This window comes from Lissotriton helveticus, chromosome 2_1, assembly GCF_964261635.1.
Source record: "Lissotriton helveticus chromosome 2_1, aLisHel1.1, whole genome shotgun sequence".
NCBI lineage: Eukaryota > Metazoa > Chordata > Amphibia > Caudata > Salamandridae > Lissotriton > Lissotriton helveticus.
In genome coordinates, this window is record NC_136059.1 from 1,589,750,212 (window position 1) to 1,589,776,461 (window position 26,250).

Consider the following 26,250-nt stretch of genomic DNA (forward strand, 5'->3'; position numbering starts at 1 on the left):
TGCCACCCCAAAAGATCTGCCCCCCGATCTGACTTTACGAAACCTAGGAACCATCACTAATCTTGCCGACGAGGAGCGCAGTGTTCTTCTCGGGATGTACCAAGTGAATTTTTTGCGCATGCGCACAGGTCCTGTCCCATGGAGGGCTTTAAAAACAAAGCAGAGAGACTTAAAAAGAACTCTCTGTCTCACAGGGAGCCAGTGAAGTTCAGCTAAAGCTGCAGAAGCTGAAGAGCTTCTAGGCAAGCCTAATACAAGTTTGGTGGCTGCCGACTGGATTCTTTGCAATCTATCCAACTGGAAGTTAGGGGAGTCCAGCAGGAGAGCATTGCAATAATCGAGCCTACTAAGAATAGTGCATCTGGCCACTTGTGCGCGCACTTGAGAAGGTAGTAGCGGGAATTTTTTTCAGAGGGATCTGATGATCGTAAAACAGGAAGCAGTAGTTTTTGTGACCTGACTTTCCAGAGTGAGCTTGTCTTCGAATAAAATGCCCAGGCTGCGGACACTGGCAGCCGGCTGAACAGTGGACCCAATGCCCGAAGGCCAGAAGTTGCTAGGAAGACGAGGAGAAATCCTGTTTGTCGTGTTTGCCCGTTTGTCTTCCAGCTGAAGAGCCACACCTTCCGCCTGCACCTAGCATAGCATGGACTGTTACCAGGCTATTGCCACTGGGGAGGTAGGAGACTTCCATCGGCGCGTGAGCAGCCGTTTGGTGACTATGAGTCCCAGATCTATGTACTTTGTGTCGTTTGGATATGGGGTACAGTCCCAAGATTTACTGCTCCCAGGTCCAGTCCAGCCCCTATTCCCTGCATTGAGCTAAGCAGCTGGTGACCATGCCCCAGTATGTTTGAATGGGGGCACAAGTCCACAACATATGTATTAAGTCTGCTCCTACTACATCACATCTAGCGCATTTGGCTTCAGTGCAACCAAAATACTTATTTATATGCTCCTGCGTCAAATACGCTCTGTGAACTATATAATATAGAATAAGTTGGAATCGAACATTCTGAGGAAGGCGCACCGGGCTTTAGAGAATATTCTCCCAGTCCCGGTCAGTGGTGGGTCACTGCAGGTCCGCGTCCCATTGGGCCCGGAGGGAGAGCAGCTGCGGCGCTGTGAGTGTTCGGAGAGATTCTGCAAACCACTTTGTTAAGTGCTGGCCTGTGCCCAGTTTGTGTAAGTATTGTATAGGTAAATGGGTAGCAGGCTCCCGTGTTATGTCGCCCCACAGTGCGCTTAGTGAATGGACTATTGCAGTATGCAGCAGGAATTGATCCTGCGGCATGTCCAAGTTCTCGGCTAATTTTGCAAAAGTGAGGAACAGCCCTTCAGCATATAGATTAGCCAGCGTCTGTACCCCGGCTTCTTCCCAGTGAGCCAGCTCGGCGCTGGATATTGCCCAGAGCCTTCTTGGGGTACCTAATATCGGGAGTGATGGCGCGTATGGTGTGACATGGCACGTAATGTAAAGACTGCGCCAATAACATTGGTATGCCACCCCCACCAAGAGCTGTGTAGGTGGACTGCCCATTCTGCCCGGGTGGAACAGGGTCACAATCTGGGTATGCGTGAGCTCAGGCTTCTGCGTTGCGGTGTCAGCCAGTTGGCGCGTGCAATCCAACACACCACCCATTGGAGCTGTGCAGCCAAGTAATATTGTTCCATGTGGAGCAGTGAGAGACTGCCTTGGCTGGTCGGCGGGTATATTTTGGTTAGTGCCACTCTGCTCCGCGTCCCGTGCTATAAGAATTGACGCATGTCAGATTGCAAGAACGGAGGTCTGAGATGCAATGGCAAAATTGTGAACTAGTAAAGCAGGAGCGGCAGCCCCACCATTTTTAACAATGCGATTCTGCCCATGACAGCCAGTGGCAAAGTAGACCAAAATGACATCTGTGCTCTAAGTGCTGTAACTTGTGAAAACAAGGGGTGTGGCCCAAATGAAAGAGGCTAGGTAGGGCCTTAAGAACAGAACAACTAGATAAATACCTACACCTCCAGTTATTGAAATATGTAACTAATACAGAAAATAAACGAAAATTTATACGTTTATCTTGGTCATTACTATGACCACTTTCAATTTTAATTACTCTTGATATTGAATAGTTCAACAGAAAAAACACATAATCTACTAGACAGACAATCTCATTCTAAACAATCTCATTATAGCTATATCCACTAATACATATTACATAAATAAAAAGGTGTAAAATATAGTCCCCATAAATCAATACAGTAGAAAAAAGACAATCAATGTAACAAACAACAATTATAGTATATATACAAATCCAATGACAAAAACAGTTGTGATGCGTTATTTTTAAATCACAATTTAAACACTTAAACGACACAACAATGATCCCCACATTTAAGGAGATAATTATTTACAAATTCTAATTGTCCAAAGGATCAAACAGCACTTTTACGTGATAGCCGACGCGTTTCAAGTACCGGTTTCAATAATTGCCGGACTCTCATCAGGGCAGGATAAATCTTTATAAAAGGGCCAACTGTTTGTGATAAAAAAACAAATACAAAAAATAAGTTGTGCTTCCCACTGACTCGACATACTGAAAGAACCTGATTATCTTTACCAAGGACAGCCTACCTGGTGGTTGCCCAGTATGGAGTTACTTCGAATATTATAATAATTCGGACAGTGCACGCCAATCTGCAACAAAATATATGGGACTTAGTGGCTTTTTTTTAGAAAAATAGTGCAGCGCATCATAGATGCCTTTTAAGAAATTAACGCTACCTTCAATGATTCCTGGCGTAGCGCAGTGTTACTCAGCTTCACACTAAATCTGTCAGGTGATAACACTGGACTTGCTGCAATCTAAAGAAAACGTGCTGTAACAGCTCGGGTCAGGTGCCCATTAAGGAGGTCCCGTGAGCTCCTATAGAGCAGGATCCCCAGGTATCTAAATGCCTCAGTCTGCCAGTGGACACCCCTGCCACTGATGATCAGGTGCAGATCAGGGGTAGAGTCCGCGAATGGATATAAGAAGGACTTATCCCTATTCACCCTCAATCATGACACAACTGCAAATTCGAGGAGCGTTGTCTCAATCGCTCGATGTGCTTGCCCGACATCTTTGAGATAGAGCAGCAGATCATCTGCATATAAGGAGACCGCATGTATACCGTTCCCAAGTGGTATTCCCCAATCATCTTGCGTAGAACAGAGTGCCTTCACCAAAGGTTCAATGGCAAGCGCGAATAACAATGGAGAAAGCGGACATCCCTGCCTTGTTCCCCATTCCACGGGAACACTACCCGAAACATATGGGCCTGTCTGAACTCTGGCCGTGGGGCGCGTGTAAGGCAACTTGACCAGGCTCAAGAATGCAACTCCCAGGCCATAGCGTTGCAGTGCTGCGAACAGAAACTCCCATTCTTGGGTGTCAAAAGCTTTCTTGAGGTCTAACACCAGACACTCAGCTTGCGGCCAGTCATTCCCTGAATAATGCGCCACGCGAAAGTATTGACATAGGTTTAACGATATACTGCGTGCTGGCACGAAACCATTCTGGTCCGCATGTACCAGCTGTGGCACCAAGGGGGCCAACCTGCTTGCCCATATTTTAGCAAGTATCTTATAATCTGAGTTGAGTAGTATTAACAGGTGACAGGACCCCATGAGTTCCGCATTCCTGTGTAGCTTGTGCAGAGACACCAGCAGGGACTCGCAAAGCGTAACCGGGAGAATGCCTACCTCCTGCGTGTTTTTGTACAGTGCAAGGAGATGCGGAGGACCTGTTGATAGGCCTTATAATACTCAGCCGGGTAGCCGTCTGGCTCCGGGGCCTTTCCGGTAGCTAATGAGCTGATGGCCATTCGCACCTTCTTCAGCATGAGCGGTTCGCTTAACTCGCCGCACTGGTTTGCTGTGACCTACCGCAGGGGAAAAAGGGGCAAGGAACGCATCTCTGTCTACCGGCGTTGCACAGTTGAACGATTGGTATATTCTGGTGTAATGACCGGTGAACGCGCTATGTATGTCATGCTGTGCAGTGAGCACCTCTCCTTCCGCAGATCGAATTCTCATTATGGGCATCTGCTTGGTCTCCTGCCGAATCATGCGCGCCAGCAGCCTACCCGCCCTATCTGCCGCTGCATATGTGTGCGCAGCATGAGATGCATAATTCAAGCAGTGCAGCTGCTCCATTACTTGCACCCCAACGCCCCACTCTGCAGCGTCAGTACATGCGTGTTATGGTCCGAGTATGTCTTGCCCAGGTATGCTGCATTGGTGTGCTGTGGAAGCAGCAAGGCGCTTGCAGCGAAACGGTCAATGCCAACATGTAACCTATGTGGGTGCGAGTAGTGTGAATATCTACGTGTCTGTGGGTGGAGAGCCCTCCATATTCCCGTCAAACCCCACCTATGCAGCCATTCCCCCAGCTGTCTGACATTCGTTGTCTGAACCATCTGTGCTAGTGGTGGAAAATGCCTATCTAGTGTCGTGTCCAGAACTGCATTAAAATCCCCTCCAAAAGCCAGGGAATATGACACCAGCACGATAATAAGCTAGTCTGTGTTTGGAGCATAAATGGAGCCCAGTATTACCTGTGTTTCATTCAACCATCCTTTGACAAACACATACCTGCCATAGATGTCTATGTCAGTGTCTTCAGATATGAAATGGGTTTCATGGGCATACCCATACCAGGGCTCCCCTGGCATATGTCGAGTAGCCGGTGGCAAAAATCTGCCCCTTCCAACTCCGCTGTAACTTACACATCTCCGGTTGCGAAATGTGGATTTCCTGGAGGAGCCCAAAATGCATTGGGCAACAATGAAAGATTGGAATGAATTATGAAGTTTTTGTTTTCATATGATTTTGAATAGAATCATAAAAGAATTGAATAAAAATGAAAAGTTCATGTTAAAACATTGAGATTGAGTTGGTTTTTTTTTCGAATTAGTTAGCCTAAAAATTAACTAGGTGTACACAAAGTTTGGAACAAACTGTTGTATGAATTTATATTAACAAAAATTGTTTGCAACTGAATTTAGCAAAAGTGCATAGTGGACAAGTCAATGTGACTTGAATTAGGTTGGTTGAATTTCAGGGCACGGTTCAGACAAACGGGCCACCACTGTAGCACGCTATTTTGAGTATTTTAATTGCATTGAATCAGCTATTAAAGTTAAGGAATGCTTCTCTCATTTACATATATTTCCTGGAGGAGCACCACATGCGCGGCATGGCGCTTTAGATATGCATACGTGCCATATCTACTGGCCAGTGTGTGGAGCTCCCTAACATTCCAGGTGACTACATTTGTGGGAGACATAGGGTGTATTGATGGTGGTCTAATTTACGCGGGCCAGTGGCAGGAGCATAGGGGCGACCCAGGTAGGCTCTAGTCAGCACTGAGTGCGGCTGTAAACCAGAGGTGCAGGGATTTAAAAACTTGAACAGGGGGTAGGAAAGGAACCTTAGTCAGGGTCAACTGGGAGAGAGCAGATGAGCAACATATACCCACCCAAACTATGTAAACGCCATGAGGCAACACACGGCTAGATACGCTGCTTTGGTCTTACTGAAAGGTGGGGTGGGGTGGGCTAAAGCTAAATGTGAAGGGAGTGCATGTTGGGAGATCCGCTCTGTGTTTGCAAATGCATGCATAACTTTACTTTGTACATTCCGTAGGGCCTCATTTATGAGGCTTTGTTGTAGAGCAGCACCACAGGCCTTCTTGCTTCTGCTGCCCTACATCAAAAGAAAAGGACAGGAATGCACCGTATCTATCACATACAGCGTATTTCTGTCCTTTTCCCCTGCATTGGCGCATAGTGGTCTGCCTTGCACCAACGCAGGCGGCTTTGCACTATGGTGAAAAGGGTGCCTGTGTTGCGGGGATGATTATTTTTGTGGTTTTGGAAAACCTTCCTGCACAAAAACAATCACAAGTCTTTTTCCTCTTTCCATGTGTGCTGCAGAAAGAAAAACACATAGAAAAAGGTAAAACGAGTAGAAATAAAGATATTTTTCCTTGGTGTGCCATCCTTTTGCCTCCCATGGGAGCTGCCTCAGACTTACGATTTCATGTAAATCTAGTACAGTGTCAAAAAGCCTTGGATGTGGCTGGGAACACCCCCAACCACACCTATTGCACGCCCCTTTTACGGAGAAAACTGCTTTAAAGGAAACAATATTTAAGAGCCAGCATTAAGCCAAAAAAAGAGGCTTAGTGCTGCCTCGTAAATATGTAGCAGGCTCCTGCACCATGGAACTTCACAAAAAGTGCAGTTCCGGCAGTGCAAGGGGCTTCATAAATAAGGCCCAAAGAATCTATGTTATCGCTAGTGAGACAGCTTAGCAAGTTAAACATTCTCTGCTGAAATCTGAATTTTATCTATACGTCATAAGATCAAATACTTCACGCACTAACTCAACTTTTCATCCTTCCAAGGCTGATAAAATGGGTGTGATTGAGTTGCAAAACAATATGACACATTTACATCTCAAGAAGAAGGCAAAACGGTGGTAGCAAGAAATATGAGAAGACAAGCTATTAGTATTACTGTAACTAGAACTTTCATCATAGCTAGCAGCGGCCCGAGCAGTGGGGCTGGGTGGTGGGGTATTTCAATGGACGATGGCGAGGGAGAATTAATTATTTATTTAATTTTCGCTCATCCTCGCCCATCGAAATCCCCCACACCCCGCCCTACCACCCCACCACTCTTACCTGCACAGGTCACAGCTGTGCATAGCACTAATCTGAGTAAAGTGCTGTCCGGCTGCGATTATAAACTCCTACAGGTTCAGATCATTGAGCACAAAATACGTTTTCAAATTGCAAAACTGGAGTCATGCCGGAATTGACAGAGTACATAATTATCGCTGTTCTTGGCTCTTAGAAAATACTTCTTCGATGGCCACTTCCCATTGCTCACAACATTGTGAGAAATGGTAGCCCGCTTACTTTGATTTTTTTCTCAGAGATTCAGGGGCCCTCATTTATGAGGCCTTGCGTCAGTTTTGCGCCGCTGGTGCGTCACTTTTTGTGACGCACCAGCGGCGTAAAAAATGCGCCATATTTAAAAAGTGACGCATCTAGGTAGATGCGTCACTTTTTAAACCCCTGCGCCACATTATACCTGCGTCAGGTATAATGTATGCAGAAGGGGCGTTCCCCCGCAAAAAGCCTCGTAATAGTGACGCAGTGAAATCTATGAGATTTCACTGCGTCACTTTTAGGACGTTGTTGCGTCAAAATCTTGCGCCTGCCTCACAGCAGGCGTAAGACTGGCGCAAGCCCTTTCACATGGGGCTTGCCCCATGTGAAAGGACGCATTGCTGGAGTTGCGTCACTTTTGTGACACTCTCCAGCAATGCGTCACTTTTGCACTTACAGATACGTCAGAAATACTGACGTATCTGTAACTCCTTGCGACATGATGCGTCATACATTAAATATGACACATCAGCAATGTCGCAAGGAGTGCGCACTGAGAAGTGACGCATCGCTGCTTTCACGCAGCGATGCGTCACTTTTCATAAATGAGGCCCCGTGTTTCCCTGGGATTTGCACAGAGAGTAGAAAACTGTGCACTCAAAAATTATTGTCTCACAGAGGGAAAAACATTTAGAAGAAACATTGACCTGTGATTCTCATCAGCTTTGGGGTGAAATTCAAGCTTCCCCCATAAATTTCGGTATTATTAATTTGCCCCTTTCAAGTATATTTTCAGTCATAAAACATATCCAAAAATCTATTTGGGAAGGGGCAAGGTTGAAAGAAGCTATTTGCAGTTTGAAAATGAGAGGCATACTGTAAATCCACCTGCACATAAGGTTCTGTCATGTGCCTTAGCTTTCGTCTGATCCCACCTCTTTTGAAGGGAATACCACTTACATGACAGCAGGACTCAAGTGCATCATCATTTAGCATCGCCACCCCTAAAGCAATCTCAAGATGGGTGCCGGACAACAGCAAGGCAGCCCCCGAATTATCAGGCAAGCATCCACTCTTCTCTTTCTCAGGGTATACTAAATTCTCTAAATATAGGGGCATATTAGCAAGAACATCGTTAAAATGATCGCCATTTTAGCAGCAGGAAACTGCCGCTAAAAGGGCGATAATGGGCTTGCTAATATGCGTTATATAATTCCAATAGAAGCCCAGGTTAGATGTCCTGCACATCTAACCTGGGCTTGTATTAGAATTCTATAACGCGTATTAGCAAGCCCATTATCGCCGTTTTAGCTACAGTTTCCTGCCGCTAAAACGGCGATAATTTTAACGAGGTTCTTGCTATATGCCCCATAGTTTGGTCCATCCCATCAAAAAGGTTCCTCCAGACTCTGGAGTGAAAATCGGAATGCTCCCCTTACCTTTTGCCGCGCTACCTGCATGACAATACCACCCCCCCTCCCTTTGACACTGGCATGCTCCTGTAGTCTTTCTAGAGACTGCGATCTCCCGTGGTGATCACTACACCATCCTTTTCCTTCGACCTTCACTGAAATATGGACTTTTGTGTTTTTGTGCATTTTTCTTGTGTATCACTCAAAATATATTTTTGCGATGTTACTTGAGTTAATTACCATAGTCTACATTTCTTATAAAGATTGTGGCAAAAATATTCGCAATAAATACATCAATAAAAATGATAGACTATGTAAAGCTGCATGCTCATATTTTTTCAAATACCTAAAGCCCCATAGTTAGTTTCAAGTAAAAGTTGGGTCTGCAAAATGCATTGTTTTGCTACAATCTTTTCAAATGTTTCTTGGGCAGACTGAAGCCCCAGGCTCCTGAGTAGTGTAGTGCTTGGCTCTCACACCAAGTATGGAAATATTGTGTTATTGTCTTTTTAGACAGGGCATTTACTAGACATCTTCACAGGGTACACCCTGACCACTGCCGGAGGACTTCGGTCTTGCTCATCAATATCATTTGGGGCAGATAATGACATTCGTCCACTTTGAAAGTTGAGCAGTCACCACTGTTAATAACCCCCAAAACAATAACACACTTGCTCATTCAGATCCAAATATTTCACCACTCTCATGAATGACGTCAGTAATTATGTATATGAATTAACACAGAGCTAGATCCAAAGTGTGGCAAAGCAGTTTAAAGGAAACATTTTCATTGTAACAAACAAGTGGTCCAAGCTCTAGTATTACCCAGACTGGATTATGGTAGTGACACACTATGAGGCTTACCCCAATACAAATTGGCCCAACTCTGTCCTTGGAACAAAAAGAAACACACGCATGTCACCGGCTCTAAAATCATTAAACTGTGTGCCATACGAAGCAAGAATACAGCTAAAAATTGCCTACATGACGCATAAAGCTCAATGCCCTCAGTTACATGGCTCAAACGCTAGAAAAATCAGGGGGCAGCAGATCCTCACGAAGTGCTCTCACCTTGCTTCTGAAACCCCAACAAACTCACATAAAGAAAATGGGTGTCAGAGCATTCTCGGGTATTGCACCCAAGATATGGAACTCTCTACCACGGACGTTCGCCTAATCTTCTCTACCTCCTCCTTCAACAAAGAAGCCAAATCTTTTCTTCTGATGAAGTTTTTACCTTAATATAATATATCAGCCACATTGAAAATGTATAGCCAGCAAACTCTTACAGGGATTGACCTTCCTATTACTGTCTTTATTCAAGACCAGTGTTATCCTATTTTGCTTCATGTTTTTTTTGGTTCTCACGCATGTGTTTTCTGTTTTCCAGGCCAAAGGTTACACTACTTCTCGTCATGTAAAGCGCTGTGATACCCACTAGCGTCATGTTCGCGCTATACAAAACTTTAGAAGCAAATAAATGCATGGTATATAACCTTTTGCAAATACGGTGTCTTTCACAGTAGGCAGTAGGCTGTTTTCTGGGATAGACAGGTTTGACTTAACAACGCCAAAACAACTTTAGCAACTTTGCTACTTTTTGTCTATTGATGGCCACAGCCCATTCAAGCAACATTTTTAGAACTGACGCCAAAATGTTTTGATTTCATTAAAATTATGTGTATAATATACTTATTTATACGAGCTTTCAGAATTCCATCTTCATCCACCCGTACTGTGTAGTTCACATTTTCCTTCTCCCCGCTACAGCATGAAACAGTGGATCAGCCCACCACAGAAACTGACTAACTTCAATGTGAGTCATGGCATTCTGCCTTTCCTCAAGGAGCACATCCATCCACAACATCGTTTCCTTTAGTGCCATGGACTACAATGGCAATGAGTGCTTTTTGAGATCAATTTTGTTTTTGTTTTTAGCCAATATTTTTTTTAGATTGGAAAGGGCCCAGCAGCTACTCCAACAATAAAGTTCTGGAAAAGCCAAAAGGCCATCAGCCAATGCCAAAACTATTTCTGTGCCATCAGTACCCATAAAATGATGATGCTTCCTCTAGCTCTACATCTCATCTGCATGTTTACTGACATGCAGAAGAGAGCAGCTAGGCAAGCAGCATAGGAGAAGCACAAATGTTTTCTGATGGTGTGGCACACCAGGCTGCGCCATTCATCATTCTGGCTGGTTAACAAGGCATTAATGTTCCCTGTGAGTCAGTGGCGTAGCAAAGGCCCCTGCATCGCTCGCAGTGCGGGGGTGGGCCCCCTCAGCGCAGTACCCTGGCCTGAAAGCTCCTGAGTGAGTCCAAAAAGAGGCTCCTCCATGTACTTTGCAGGGGGGTGGGGGGTGGGGGGGGGCTCAAGTTTCATTACGCCACTGCTGTGAGTCCCAGCATGCATCTTCACACTCCCCCTCCCACGAGTCCCGGACTGCCATGTGATAACAAGCACTAGGCAGTAACGTCATTCTTTTCACAAGATGGAAAGCATACCTAATGATAGTATGGCAGCAATATAGCAAATCTAAAAGATCATCTGATAGAAATATTAGGGCCTATTCACAAAACAATGTGGCGAGCCTAAAGTACTGGGGCCTTATTTATGAAAAGTGACGCATCGCTGCGTGAAAACAGCGATGCGTCACTTTTCACTGCGCACTCCGTGCGACACCAATGATGCGTCATATTTAATGTATGACGCATCATGTCGCAAGGAGTTACAGATACGTCAGTATTACTGACGTATCTGTAAGCGCAAAAGTGACGCATTGCTGGAGTGTGTCACAAAAGTGACGCAACTCCAGCAATGCGTCCTTTCACATGGGGAAAGCCCCATGTGAAAGGGCTTGCGTCAGTCTTACGCCTGCTGTGAGGCAGGCGCAAGATTTTGACGCAACAGCGTCCTAAAAGTGACGTAGTGAAATCTCATAGATTTCACTGCGTCACTATTACGAGGCTTTTTGCGGGGGAACGCCCCCTCTGCATACATTATACCTGACGCAGGTATAATGTGGCGCAGGGGTTTAAAAAGTGACGCATCTACCTAGATGCGTCACTTTTTAAATATGGCGCAACAAGGCGCATGTTTTACGCCGCCGATGCGTCACAAAAAGTGACGCATCAGCAGCGCAAAACTGACGCAAGGCCTCATAAATGAGGCCCCTGATGTATTCTTTTTTGTACTCTTAAATGGGTTTGTGAATTTGCCCCTAACGTTCGAAAATGGAGTTTAAGTGGTGAATTCAGGCAATATGATGTACAATTAGTACAAGCAGAAAGGACTAGGCCTGCTTTGCACGGTAACTAATATGGAATTGAACATCTGGGGCCGAGTACGTAAAAGAGTAGGTCTCTAATGCTATTCCGAATATTCAAAAATGCTTTTTATGAATTGGCCATATTGTGACCTAAATATTGTTTATAAAAATATTGCCTCATTGCCTTTCAGAATAGAAAAGCTACTACTGCTGGGATGATATATAAGTAAATTACATTTAGGTCACAGTCAGACGATGCAGACAGACAATATTTTTGTTAATGGCATTCTGACATAGAACCCTAATTGAAGAGAACTAGACACAGGTAACCTTCTTTGTTATTATTTTTAGTAATAATGATAATTAATGACCAGTGCTTCTTTTTTTAAATGATGCCTGTTGTAGAAGTAGAAGCCTCCTCTCTTGTGTCCTCTGCCTACATCTCCACCTTAAGAGCAGGGTTGAGTTTCCCCTGTGTCTTCTGCAGTGTGACATTCCTCTTGATGCTTAGTTAACAAAGCCACAAGGTAAGGAAGTTTACGGGCAATGTGAAGGAGACCAGATCACTGACGTAGATATGGTGCTTTACTTGCTTGGGCAATAGAAATACTGTGTGGCTGCAACTCTCACCCTCACCTTGAACTGTTTTGTTTTAGTATTCTCACTTACAAGGGTCACTAATGGCGTACTTCATCATAGAGTCCTCATCCAGATACCTTCTGTATCTAGTTGGGCTCAACCTTGATCGTCAAGAAAGCTCTTTGTTATTATCCAGGGATCTGAAAAATAAAGTTAGCTAGTGGAGCTCTAATATAGGTTTATTTCTATGGTCCCCCAATGATAATAAAAACAGGTAATGATACTATTACATCTAGCATCCGCATTGCAGCATTTTTCAAAAATACACCTTGCCTCTATCGGTTAGTTGGCTTTCATCAGGGCCAACTTGAGATCCCTAAATATACGCGAGTAGGCTTTTTATATATGTGTATATATATATATAACCTACTGTTGTAGTTAGTTCTATGTTTCCAGAGGAAACATGTTTTTTGACTTGGCTATAACTATTGCGCTGTTTGACAAATGTTCATAAACCTTTTCCCATGTTAATACCTATAGGGATTTTAAATACGACTACAGTCCGAACAGATGGATGGAATTACACCAAATTTGGCAGAAACGAGCTCTTGTTCCAGAAAGAGTGCTTTTTATTATTTGGTGTAAATCCATTCAGTAGCTTTTGAGTATTAAAGGAAAACAAAATATGGATATATAGGAACGCGGATCCTCTGAGGATCCAACAGTCCCTTTGCTGATCTCTCATTGGCTACCAACACTTCAACCAGGAGGAAAGAAAAGGGGGCAGGGTAGGAATAGCCTGACCCCCTAGCCCTGATGTCCTCCTGGGACCCCGCCAGGATAGAAAAGCATTTTTTTAAAATGGTGCAGCAAAATTGTGACTGAGTTGCAAATCAGTTGCAAAAATAAGAAAAAAAGCGTGGTCTTCCATGCTTGTATAGCCTTCTGGTAGGCCTGGTCCCATGGGTATGTTGGGATAGGAGTAAAAAGGAGGCTGCACACAGAGCCCTCTCTCATAATGCTCTTAAAAGCACTTGTGGACTACCACCTCCCTGGGGTTGTTTAATCTATTGGAGGGGGGTGCGTGGACCCCGCTCCATGGCCTCATTTGAGCTACGGGTATGACTATCTTCCCAAGGCTTTATTTTCTTAAAGGAGGGAGACTGCGTGGAGCCCCCTCATGGGGCTGTTTGAAGCCGCAGTGATCAAAACCTCCATGAGACCAAATTAAAATATTTGCAGGGGGCCACGTGAACCTCCTGGGCTCTGAGGACCAAGACCTTCTAATATGGCCTGTAATATATTTAAAACTGGGAGGGGGCCGTGCGGCCTTCCATCCTGGGCCACATACAGCCCCAGGGACTACCAGTTCCCCAGGGCTGGCCCATGCAAATTAAAGGAGGGGGCGGTACAGTCTCCCTCTTGGAGCCCATTATGACCCTGGGGACCACCACCCACCCTCAGGAGATAGTTGTTTGATTTTGGTTGGCAAGAGCTGTGACAGCTCCCACCAAGCAAGAGCAAACACTAGCTTCTCTCCCAGCTAGTGGGAGCTGTAAAACTGCTCCTGCTTGCTGGGAGCAGAGTTTTCATTTGTTTCCTTGGCTGCTGTCATTTGTGCAGGGAAACAGATGAAAGATTGTGCCCACACACAGGGAGCTGCATATTTAGCAGGTCCCGGCATGCAGGAGCAATGCTGGCTCCCTCAAGAGGCAGAGGAGCCTGCAGGGACTGAGGGCTATTGAGGGTCACCCCAATGGTCCCCATCATAGCAGACTAGGTGCCCTGGGTGGGATCAAAGGCACTGAGGTTTATGTGGTTGGGACCTCAGGGATGGGGTCCCTGGGGCTGAAATTGGCCCAAGGACGGGGGCAGCTCAGCTCCCCTCCCCCTTTGAAGTTTGTCCGGGTCCGGCGGGAAGGGGTCTCCAGGGCTGAAATCAGCCTGGAGAGGGGCTCCAACAGCCCCCCTCCCCAATGCCCTAAGGGAAACAAAGAGGGCAGAAAAATGTGGAGAAAAGGCAAAATGGAGGGTAGAAAAAGGCGCAGAAAAGGAAAAGCCGAGCAGAAGAGCAAAACATAGGGCAGAAAAAGTAGCAGAAAAGGCTAAACGAACGGTAAAAAAAAGGTCTAGAAAAGGCAAACTGAGGGCAGTAAAACAAGCAGGAAAGGTAAAACAGAGGGCAGGAAAGACAAAATAGAAGGCAGAAAACAGAGCAGAAAGGCAAAACAGAGCAGAAGAGGGTAAAACGGAGGGCATAAAAAGTAGCAGAAAAGGCAAAACAGAGGGCAAAAAAATGGGTCAGTAAAGAGAAAGCAGAGGGCTGTAAACAAGCAGGAAAAGCTAAAAAGAGGGCAGAAAAATAAGCACAACAGGCAAAACAGAGGGCAGAAAAAGAAAAGGCAAAACAGAGGGCACTCAGACACTTACACAACCACTCACAGACCCACTCAGAGACTTACACACTTACTCACAGACCCACTGAGACACTCATACACCCACTTACGGACCCACACAGAGACTCATGCACCCACTCATGGACCAACTCGGACACTCAAACACTCACAGAGACACCCAGACACTCATGCACCCACTCACAGACCCATTAAGAGACTCATGCTCCCACTCACAGATGCACTAAGAGACTCACACACCCACTAACAGAACCACTCAGAGACTCATACACTCACTTACACACCCACTCAGAGACTCACACACCCACTCACAGGCCCATTCAGAGACTCATGCACCCACTTACAGACCTCATGCACTTATTCACTCACAGACTGACACACACTCATGAAAGCACTCTCAAACCCACTAAGACATTCTAACACCAACTCACAGGCTCACTCAGAAACACATACACTCACTCATGCACTTACACACCCACTCACAGACCCACTCAAATACTCATGCACCCATTCACATATCTAGTGAGACACTTATGCAGCCAGTCCCAGACCCACTCAGATACTCACACACCCACTCACCCCCCCCCCCCACTGAGACACACATGCACTCACTAACACACTCACATTTAAAGGTTACAGGTTATAGTTAGGAAATAAAATGTAAATAACTTTAGAAATTCACTTAGAAAACCAAAGGTTACAGGGATGGTATAGTTAGGAAATAACATTAAAACACATAGAATTCACTAAAATAACTGAAAGTTACAGGGCTATTATAGTTAGCAAATAACATTAAAAAATCTTAGAACTTCACTGACAAAACCAAAGTTTAGAGGGATGTTAAAGTGCAGAAAAATAATTTTAAAAACCTTGGAAATTCACTAAAAAAACAAAGGTTACGGGGACGATATAGTTAAGCTCAGATGTCACTCGTTCAAAACTGTTAAAATTCAGCAGTTATAGTTACATGAGCTAACTATAACTTACGTCCGCAATGCACTGCTTATGATCTCACATGTTACATCTAAGCATGGGCGTAAAATCCGCTCCGCTCGCGGATTTTCGGCAAATTCGCAATCCGCGAACGCTCGCGAATTTGTCGAAAATCCGTGAATCCGCTCGCGGCGGATTTTTTGCTTGGTTGCGGCGCGCGGCGTGGTGCACGGCGTTCACTTTCCGTCATTTAGCGTTTGCCGAGTTGTTTTTCTTTGCGAGTGACACGCCATTTTAGATCTTGCTGCGTGTTCCCGCGGGAGTTTGGCGCCCGCGAATACGTAATCGCGGCTTGCCACCTTGCACAGCACACCTCGCGAGAGTTCGCAATTGCGAACACGTAGTTGCGGCGGAAAGGAACAATCTCGCACTTGCGAAATAGAGATTTTGCAATTTCGCACAAGAAAATCACCAGCAAACAGGATAAACCTTCAGAAAATTATGATTTTTATCAGAATCACTCCTCAGGTTGACATTTGCATGGCCTTTTTTTTTGCAAGGAGTCCATTTTGGGGGGGGGGAGGAAGGAAGTGCCCCACAGTCTCCAACTTCCTGTTCCTGTCCAGCAGGCTCCTCCCAGTGCTTTGTCCATCTCCTGGTCACTTTCATTTGGATCTGGAGCTGGAAGGATTACTTTTTGTGGGTGCTGCTGGATATTTGGATTTGAGGCCTTTTTGACTGTCTTTGGATCACTTTTGGATTAGAAATCAACTTTCACAAGTAAGTTTGTTTGGGGCATTACAGTTGCTGCAAGTAAAATTTTGGAACTTTTTCAGAACAATAAATAAATTATATTGTGGGTAGCCACAGTATCCAGTAGGACCAGGGTTGGTTAGGGGTGCATGATACAACTGTTTTGTTGAATTTAAACACCATTGAGGCCATGGATGGGCAGGGATTGTGCTGATTTTTGTCCTTTTTTTGGGCCTGCTGGTGGGGCCCTTTGCCCAGGGGTGGTGAGTGTTGCATGGGCCTAGTCTTTCTGTGGGGTGTCTTCTTGAATTTAAACATAATTGAGGCCATGGATGGGCTGGGATTGTGCTTATTTTATTGTTTTTTGTCGTCTTTGGGGGGCTGCTGGTGTGGCCTTTTGCCCAGGGGTGGTGGTGTATGGACTGAGTGTGCCTGTGGTGTGGTCTCACTCTCTTTAATGTAAACATCATGGATGGCATTGGATTGTGGTGATTTCTGGCTGTTTTTCTGTTTTTTGGGGGTGTACTGTTGATGTGGACTGGCCATGTGGGTGGTGGTGGTGGCCATCTTGAGTGCTGGCTGGTACAGGCAACATGTGCTTGGGGTGTAAGGGGCCATTTTGAGGAGAGGCAGTGTCTGAGGCCTGCACTTATTTTGCCTACTTTTCATCCATTATGCCCAGGGGTAGTGAGTGTTGCATGGGCCTAGTGTTTCTGAGGGGTGTCTTCTTGAATTTAAACACCATTGAGGCCATGGATGGGCTGGGATTGTGCTGATTTTATTGTTTTTTGTCGTTTTTTTGGGCCTGCTGGTGGGGCCCTTTGCCCAGGGGTGGTGAGTGTTGCATGGGCCTAGTCTTTCTGTGGGGTGTCTTCTTGAATTTAAACATAATTGAGGCCATGGATGGGCTGGGATTGTGCTTATTTTATTGTTTTTTGTCGTTTTTGGGGGGCTGCTGGTGTGGCCTTTTGCCCAGGGGTGGTGGTGCATGGACTGAGTGTGCCTGTGGTGTGGTCTCACTCTCTTTAATGTAAACATCGTGGATGGCATTGGATTGTGGTGATTTCTGGCTGTTTTTCTGTTTTTTGGGGGTGTACTGTTGATGTGGACTGGCCATGTGGGTGGTGGTGGTGGCCATCTTGAGTGCTGGCTGGTACAGGCAACATGTGCTTGGGGTGTAAGGGGCCATTTTGAGGAGAGGCAGTGTCTGAGGCCTGCACTTATTTTGCCTACTTTTCATCCATTATGCCCAGGGGTAGTGAGTGTTGCATGGGCCTAGTGTTTCTGAGGGGTGTCTTCTTGAATTTAAACACCATTGAGGCCATGGATGGGCTGGGATTGTGCTGATTTTATTGTTTTTTGTCGTTTTTTTGGGCCTGCTGGTGGGGCCCTTTGCCCAGGGGTGGTGAGTGTTGCATGGGCCTAGTCTTTCTGTGGGGTGTCTTCTTGAATTTAAACATAATTGAGGCCATGGATGGGCTGGGATTGTGTTTATTTTATTGTTTTTTGTCGTTTTTGGGGGGCTGCTGGTGTGGCCTTTTGCCCAGGGGTGGTGGTGCATGGACTGAGTGTGCCTGTGGTGTGGTCTCACTCTCTTTAATGTAAACATCATGGATGGCATTGGATTGTGGTGATTTCTGGCTGTTTTTCTGTTTTTTGGGGGTGTACTGTTGATGTGGACTGGCCATGTGGGTGGTGGTGGTGGCCATCTTGAGTGCTGGCTGGTACAGGCAACATGTGCTTGGGGTGTAAGGGGCAATTTTGAGGAGAGGCAGTGTCTGAGGCCTGCACTTATTTTGCCTACTTTTCATCCATTATGCCCAGGGGTAGTGAGTGTTGCATGGGCCTAGTGTTTCTGAGGGGTGTCTTCTTGAATTTAAACACCATTGAGGCCATGGATGGGCTGGGATTGTGCTGATTTTATTGTTTTTTGTCGTTTTTTTGGGCCTGCTGGTGGGGCCCTTTGCCCAGGGGTGGTGAGTGTTGCATGGGCCTAGTCTTTCTGTGGGGTGTCTTCTTGAATTTAAACATAATTGAGGCCATGGATGGGCTGGGATTGTGCTTATTTTATTGTTTTTGTCGTTTTTGGGGGGCTGCTGGTGTGGCCTTTTGCCCAGGGGTGGTGGTGCATGGACTGAGTGTGCCTGTGGTGTGGTCTCACTCTCTTTAATGTAAACATCATGGATGGCATTGGATTGTGGTGATTTCTGGCTGTTTTCTGTTTTTTGGGGGTGTACTGTTGATGTGGACTGGCCATGTGGGTGGTGGTGGTGGCCATCTTGAGTGCTGGCTGGTACAGGCAACATGTGCTTGGGGTGTAAGGGGCCATTTTGAGGAGAGGCAGTGTCTGAGGCCTGCACTTATTTTGCCTACTTTTCATCCATTATGCCCAAGGGTAGTGAGTGTTGCATGGGCCTAGTGTTTCTGAGGGGTGTCTTCTTGAATTTAAACACCATTGAGGCCATGGATGGGCTGGGATTGTGCTGATTTTATTGTTTTTTGTCGTTTTTTTGGGCCTGCTGGTGGGGCCCTTTGCCCAGGGGTGGTGAGTGTTGCATGGGCCTAGTCTTTCTGTGGGGTGTCTTCTTGAATTTAAACATAATTGAGGCCATGGATGGGCTGGGATTGTGTTTATTTTATTGTTTTTTGTCGTTTTTGGGGGGCTGCTGGTGTGGCCTTTTGCCCAGGGGTGGTGGTGCATGGACTGAGTGTGCCTGTGGTGTGGTCTCACTCTCTTTAATGTAAACATCATGGATGGCATTGGATTGTGGTGATTTCTGGCTGTTTTTCTGTTTTTTGGGGGTGTACTGTTGATGTGGACTGGCCATGTGGGTGGTGGTGGTGGCCATCTTGAGTGCTGGCTGGTACAGGCAACATGTGCTTGGGGTGTAAGGGGCAATTTTGAGGAGAGGCAGTGTCTGAGGCCTGCACTTATTTTGCCTACTTTTCATCCATTATGCCCAGGGGTAGTGAGTGTTGCATGGGCCTAGTGTTTCTGAGGGGTGTCTTCTTGAATTTAAACACCATTGAGGCCATGGATGGGCTGGGATTGTGCCGATTTTATTGTTTTTTGTCGTTTTTTTGGGCCTGCTGGTGGGGCCCTTTGCCCAGGGGTGGTGAGTGTTGCATGGGCCTAGTCTTTCTGTGGGGTGTCTTCTTGAATTTAAACATAATTGAGGCCATGGATGGGCTGGGATTGTGCTTATTTTATTGTTTTTTGTCGTTTTTGGGGGGCTGCTGGTGTGGCCTTTTGCCCAGGGGTGGTGGTGCATGGACTGAGTGTGCCTGTGGTGTGGTCTCACTCTCTGTAATGTAAACATCATGGATGGCATTGGATTGTGGTGATTTCTGGCTGTTTTTCTGTTTTTTGGGGGTGTACTGTTGATGTGGACTGGCCATGTGGGTGGTGGTGGTGGCCATCTTGAGTGCTGGCTGGTACAGGCAACATGTGCTTGGGGTGTAAGGGGCCATTTTGAAGAGAGGCAGTGTCTGAGGCATGCACTTATTTTGCCTACTTTTCATCCATTATGCCCAGGGGTAGTGAGTGTTGCATACTTGCATGTCCCTAGTCTTTCTGTGGGGTGTCTTCAATGTAAACATCATGGATGGCATAGGATTGTGCTCATTTTTCTGTGTTTTGTCGATTTTTTGGGGTGTATAACTGAACTGATGTTCCTCTGTCTTCCATTGCTTTTAGGTGCACAAGAAGACTCAAGAGAACCACCAGTGCCAGGAAGAAGTCCTGCAGCGGTGTGTGTGTGCAGCATAACGTCACGCGACGTCACGTCTGGACACAGAACCCTCTGCAACTCGTGCAACTGCTGCCTGCTGACCTGCTCTGAAGAAGATGGCCCCAAAAAAAGTAACCCATAGCTCCTCTAGCAAGAAAGGTGCCAGTAAGGAGCAGAAGAAGCAAGTTACCAAGGACACTGGTGTGCCGCCCGCCCCTTTTTTTGGGAGTAAAAAAAAAAGTATGCCTGCAGCAGCAGCAGCGGGATCTGCTGGGGACCAAGCTGGCAGCAGCACCCCCGCTCCATTGGGCTCAGTGCCACCACCACCACCACGCCAACTTAAGTCCAAGCCCTTGAGTGCTGCAGAGGCAGCCAGTATAGTTCTTCAATCACCATCGACCAGTGATGTTGGCTCATCGCAAGAAAGCAGCAGCAATGTCCCTCAATCAACACAGGTTGTTGTAGCTCATCTGACGAGTGTTGAACAACCACAGCCGCAACAACAATCACATGTGCAAGTACAAGCCCAAGTACATGTGGAAGGAGAGGCAGCACAAGGAGATGCGCAAGCAGAGGTGCATGGAGGGTCACAAGTGCCCACAATAGTTGTTCCTCCCGAAGTAGGGGCACATCAGGAAATCGACAATCAAGGCGAGGTATCATTTGAGGAAGCCACTCCTCCTGATGATCCTTCATTGTCTTCCACACCCCTAGCAAGGAAGAGATCAAGGGTGGTGTCTACATCCTCTTCAAGCACACCTCCTTCTGATGATACGGATCAAACTTGGGAACCAGCACCACAGCCGTCTGAGAGTGAGGCACACCATGATCCAACAAAGGTAGTTAAGCGTAAAAGGAAGCTCGTCCAAAGTCTCAGAGTTATGGAGTGTGATGAGGCTCAACAAGAAGTGGCGGATACTGCTGCTGATGAAGACTCTGCCAACGACGACCCAGTCATCATAAAGGTCACTGCAGCCCCAGCGGGCATGCAGCAAACAGACATTTTGACCCTAGCCCGAAGAGCTGCTGAGCGTGATGATGATGATGATGATGTTGTCGATGAGGAGGCAGTGGAAACACCACAATCATTGGAGTTAAGTAGTACACCAACTCGTCCCGCTTCCATATTTCTTTCTGGCAAGAAGAGACCTCCGTCAACCTCGACCCTAATTAGTGGTGGTGAAAGTGCAAAACGTACAAAAGTTGGGCAATCCAGATCCTCCACTTCATCTGGCATTAGCCTTATGACCACCACCACCAGTATCGCCGCCTCCTCCAGGTCCCACAGACACTTCAAGTCCCCAGTTTGGGACTTCTTTACTGTTTGTCCCAAAAATCCAAAGTTTGCCATTTGTACCCTTTGTAAGCTTGCAGTTAGTCGTGGTAAGTCAGGTACCTACTATGGTACCGGCGGCCAGAGAGGTCATCTTGAGAGAAAGCACACTGTCAAATGGTTTGCGCACCTAGATGCGATCAAGAAAGGCCAAATTCAAGGAAACGTTGATGTTTCATCTGATGATGACGAGCAGGAAGAAGACGTGTCAAACACTTCCCTTACACCCAGTACCCCTGTCAGCAGCACACCCAATGTGAGGCACACTAAGAGTGTTGGAGCGAGTGAGACACCAACGCACAAAAGTTCCCCAGCGAGCAAAATTGGGTCAACGAAGTGATTATCAGCCCGTAAATGCTTGGTCCAGGGCAACATTAGAACAATGCTTACTTCAGACGTGCCATATGAACGCAACCACCCACTGACGCGTCTGTATAACACTAAGCTGGCTAAAATGCTAGCTGTGGACCTTCTACCTTTTTCTTTTGTAGAAGCGGTAGGTTTTCTTGAATTAGTGGCAACGCTCTGCCCTAAATGGAAGGTTCCGAGCCGGTTCTATTTTGCCAGAGTTGCGGTTCCAGCACTACATGAAGATGTGCTGGAGGCGATTGGGGCAGCTTTGCAGAAGAGTGCTGTTCACACAATACATCTGACAACAGACATGTGGACCAGTGGCGCAGGCGCTGATTACATGTGCATCACTGCACACTGGGTCTCTTTTTCAGGTGTTAAAGCAAAGCTAAACGCAGGTGTTGACCCGGACAAAGTTTTCAAAGCTGCTCGGAAACATGCAACACTAGCCATGTTTGGCTTGGAGAAAAGTCACACAGCAGAAAACCTTTTGGAAGAGTTTAACAAAAAGGTCTTGAAAATGCTATCCCCCCTAAAACGCAAGATTGGTTATGTTTCCACGGATAATGGCGCCAATGTAGTTAAGGCCATGTTGAAGGGTGACCATTTTAGAGTGCCGTGTTTGGCGCACTGTATCAACCTGGTAGTTCAAAAATTCTTGAGTGATAAACAGAGTCCAGCGTTCGAGGTAATGGCCACCTGCCGCAAAATGTGCAACCATTTCAGCCATTCTTTTAAGGCCCGGAAGCATCTGCGGAGACTGCTACTTCAACGTGGAATGCCAGTGAAAGCACTCATCCAGGAGGTGGCAACACGTTGGAACTCAACCTTCTACATGCTTGAGCGTCTGTATGAGCAGTATACGGTACTCGATCACTATTTCTTCACAGAGGGTACATCTCAGAAGGAGGACCTGCGGATGAGTGCGGCGCAATGGGACATAGTTAAAAGCCTGACAGACATGCTTCGTCCTTTTGAGTTCTTCACGCGTGCAGTCAGCCAGGAGGACTGTAATTTGGGAAAAGCTATCCCATTGTTGTGCATGCTGGAGCACCAACTGATGGCGGTGTCTTCTGAGTTTGAAAAAGATGAAAAAAAAAAGACCATTTTATTTTGTCTCAGAAATTATTAGAGCGCCTACGTGGTGATGAACGTCTTAAAATGATCAACTCAGAACAGCATTACATTTGTGCTACTATTCTGGATCCACGCTACAAAAAGGCGCTGGCAGACGAAGCATTCTTTCCTTTTGCTGATGCAGATGTTCAAAAGTACAAACATTGGTTAGCCTGGTCAGCCAAGAGGTTTGAAAAAGAACGGCAGGTTATTGAAGGAGAAGCCAGTACATCAGCATCAGCATCAGCAGGCCATCCCCAGTCACAAGAATCCACTTCTGCACCTGTGGCTGGGGCACAAGTGACCTCTCATCCGTTAAAGACACCGGCAACTGGATCATCTGCACCACACACAACAAAAACAGTGGCTGCTGTAGAGGATTGCTAAGTTTGCTTGGGTATGGTTCTCGAAAAAATGTCACAGCCACAGCAAAAAGTAAGCAAAGTGGAGGAACCGTTGATGACCTTGAGTCGATGGTGCAGGACTATCTGAATGACTCAACAGAGGTCTTTCTTAATGAGGAGCCATTGCAGTATTGGCATGGCAAAAAACAATTGTGGCCACAGCTCTCCAACCTGGCTATAAACTATTTGTCTTGCCCACTCGCAAGTGTGTCTTCTGAACGTGTTTTCAGTGCTGCTGGTGGCATTGTAACTCCCAAACGGAGCCGCCTCCCGCCAAAAAATGTGGAGCGGCTGACAATGATCAAGATGAATCAGCACCTCATACCACCAGATTACAAAGTACGAGAAAGCACGCCGCATGAAGACGAGGAGGACGGCAACGTAGATGAGGGGATTTGTTCTCTGTTCGGTGGCACTGACCTCATCCAGCCTGAATTCGCAGAGTATGATGACGAAATCTTGTTCTTATTCCCTGACACCGAGCCCTGAAAATGAGACAATCAATCAAGAACTTTCTTTTTCGTCCTTATTCACTTTTATTCCTGTGTGCTTTGTGTCTCTCTTTCTTTGTTTTGCACAGTTAATTTAATTCAAACTTTAATCACCTAATCCCAAAAACAAGACCATCATCAGAACTGTCTTCACTTGTTTGCTTATTGATTTGAAGGTGCCGCAGTCTACATTCCTCAGGTTCACAAGTTCTGAAGAACATGCTCCTCTATCCTCCTCCTCCAGACTGCGATTTCCCTCAAAGCAGAGTGCTGGATTACGCCCAATGAAGAAAGACTCAGCACTTGTGGGGGTGTTGTACTTCTTTGCGGGTGAGTTGACGGATTTGGGCCCATTGCTGTGAAGCTCTAATAATGGACAAAAGTGTTTTGGACCAAATATGAGGTGGAAATTTCTTGCCGTTTTTGCTGACTTGCTTGCCTTTGAGGTGCTCTTTGGCGTGGTTCTGGGTGTTTGTGGGTAATTTTTGGTGTCTGGGAGCACTGCTGCGACAGTCTAATCTTGATTGCATTTGCTTTTCAGGAAATCCGTGGTGGAAAACAGGAGTTATGATGATTGATGATGATGATGACCTAGCTGCACAGCGCCGCGTTTGGACCGAAGGCCGAGAGATATTGTAAGTATGAGATTTAGCTTTTTCGCTGTTTGGGGGTGTTGTCGGGTGGTTTTTTCCGGGTGGGTTGGCGGGTCTTGCCTGTGGCATTCCTGGGAAGGTCTAATACCGGATAGAAGTGTTTTGGACAAAATCCTGAAGGAACAGCCTTTTTTTTGCTATTTCTTCTGTCATCTTGCTCAATGTAGCGTTTTGGGGGGCTTCCTGCTGTTCGTGGGTGGGTTGCGGCCGGGGTCTCTGTCGAAGCACTGCTGCGACAATCTAATCTTGATTGCATTTGCTTTTCAGGAAATCCGTGGTGGAAAACAGGAGTTATGATGATTGATGATGATGATGACCTAGCTGCACAGCGCCGCGTTTGGACCGAAGGCCGAGAGATATTGTAAAAGTATGAGATTTAGCTTTTTCGCTGTTTGGGGGTGTTGTCGGGTGGTTTTTTCCGGGTGGGTTGGCGGGTCTTGCCTGGGGCATTCCTGGGAAGGTCTAATACCGGATAGAAGTGTTTTGGACAAAATCCTGAAGGAACAGCCTTTTTTTTGCTATTTCTTCTGTCATCTTGCTCAATGTAGCGTTTTGGGGGGCTTCCTGCTGTTCGTGGGTGGGTTGCGGCCGGGGTCTCTGTCGAAGCACTGCTGCGACAATCTAATCTTGATTACATTTGCTTTTCAGGAAATCCGTGGTGGAAAACAGGAGTTATGATGATTGATGATGATGATGATGACCTAGCTGCACAGCGCCGCGTTTGGACCGAAGGCCGAGAGATATTGTAAGTATGAGATTTAGCTTTTTCGCTGTTTGGGGGTGTTGTCGGGTGGTTTTTTCCGGGTGGATTGGCGGGTCTTGCCTCGGGCATTCCTGGGAAGGTCTAATACCAGATAGAAGTGTTTTGGACAAAATCCTGAAGGAAACACCAGTTTTGGCACTTTTTGTAAGTTAGGGTTCGTTAGGGTTAGCCCTAGCAGCAGGATTGCATGTGTTTCGGGGGGTTCTATTGCAATGCAGTTCTGGTGTTGTAGAGCACTGTTGGAGCGATGCTGGCTATGGATACTTTTGCTTGCTTGCAAGTGGTTTGAATACAATCCACGGTCTGTATTTGGGCCTACTGTTACTTTCAAAGTACGTTTTGTAACCATTTTTCTGCTAGGCATCGTTTTTGGAGATCTGATTGGGGTTCTTCTACATTTTTGCGACTGGCTTTAGTAAGGGTCTTGGTGGGAGCATTGCTGGGAAGGTCAAATTGTGTTCTAAAACACAGTTTACAGTACACCTACCTTGAGGGGAAAGATCCGCTATAATATTTTGGCCATACTTATTTATCCTTAAAAAGGTGACTCAGACAGAGCACGCAATTTCAAAAATATTGTACTGTCTATTAGGGAAATCAAAGTGTCACATTTTGAACCACACAGCGTACATACCTTTTATTTATTTATCAGTGGTATTGTAATAGCACTTCCTGTTTTCCGTTCAATAATTACAGGCCGGGTTTCAGTCAACATCCGCCAGGCAGGCAGTGGACAGGGTGTCTTCTGTCAGTGGTCACCAACATTGATGGACGAAGCGTCAGCTGGAATGGAGGAGTGCCGCCAATAAGAGGAATTGTTTGCTGCATGCAACTTACTTACCAAATTCAAGGACAACTCCAACAACATATGCAATACAGATACAGTATCCATTGTATTATTCTATGAGTGTGACTGCATGTGCTTAGCTTTAGTTTGTAACCAAAGATTGTCTTTATCTTCAATTATTGTTTGTCCATGCTCTGCTTTTTTTTTCTTCTCTCAACAAAACCTACCCAAACCGAAACCCCATTCCCATCCATTTTACAAACCCTAACCCTCTTCCCCCGGGCTGTGTTGTTTTGCTTGATGTCTGACTAAAATGACATCAATAATTCCACACAC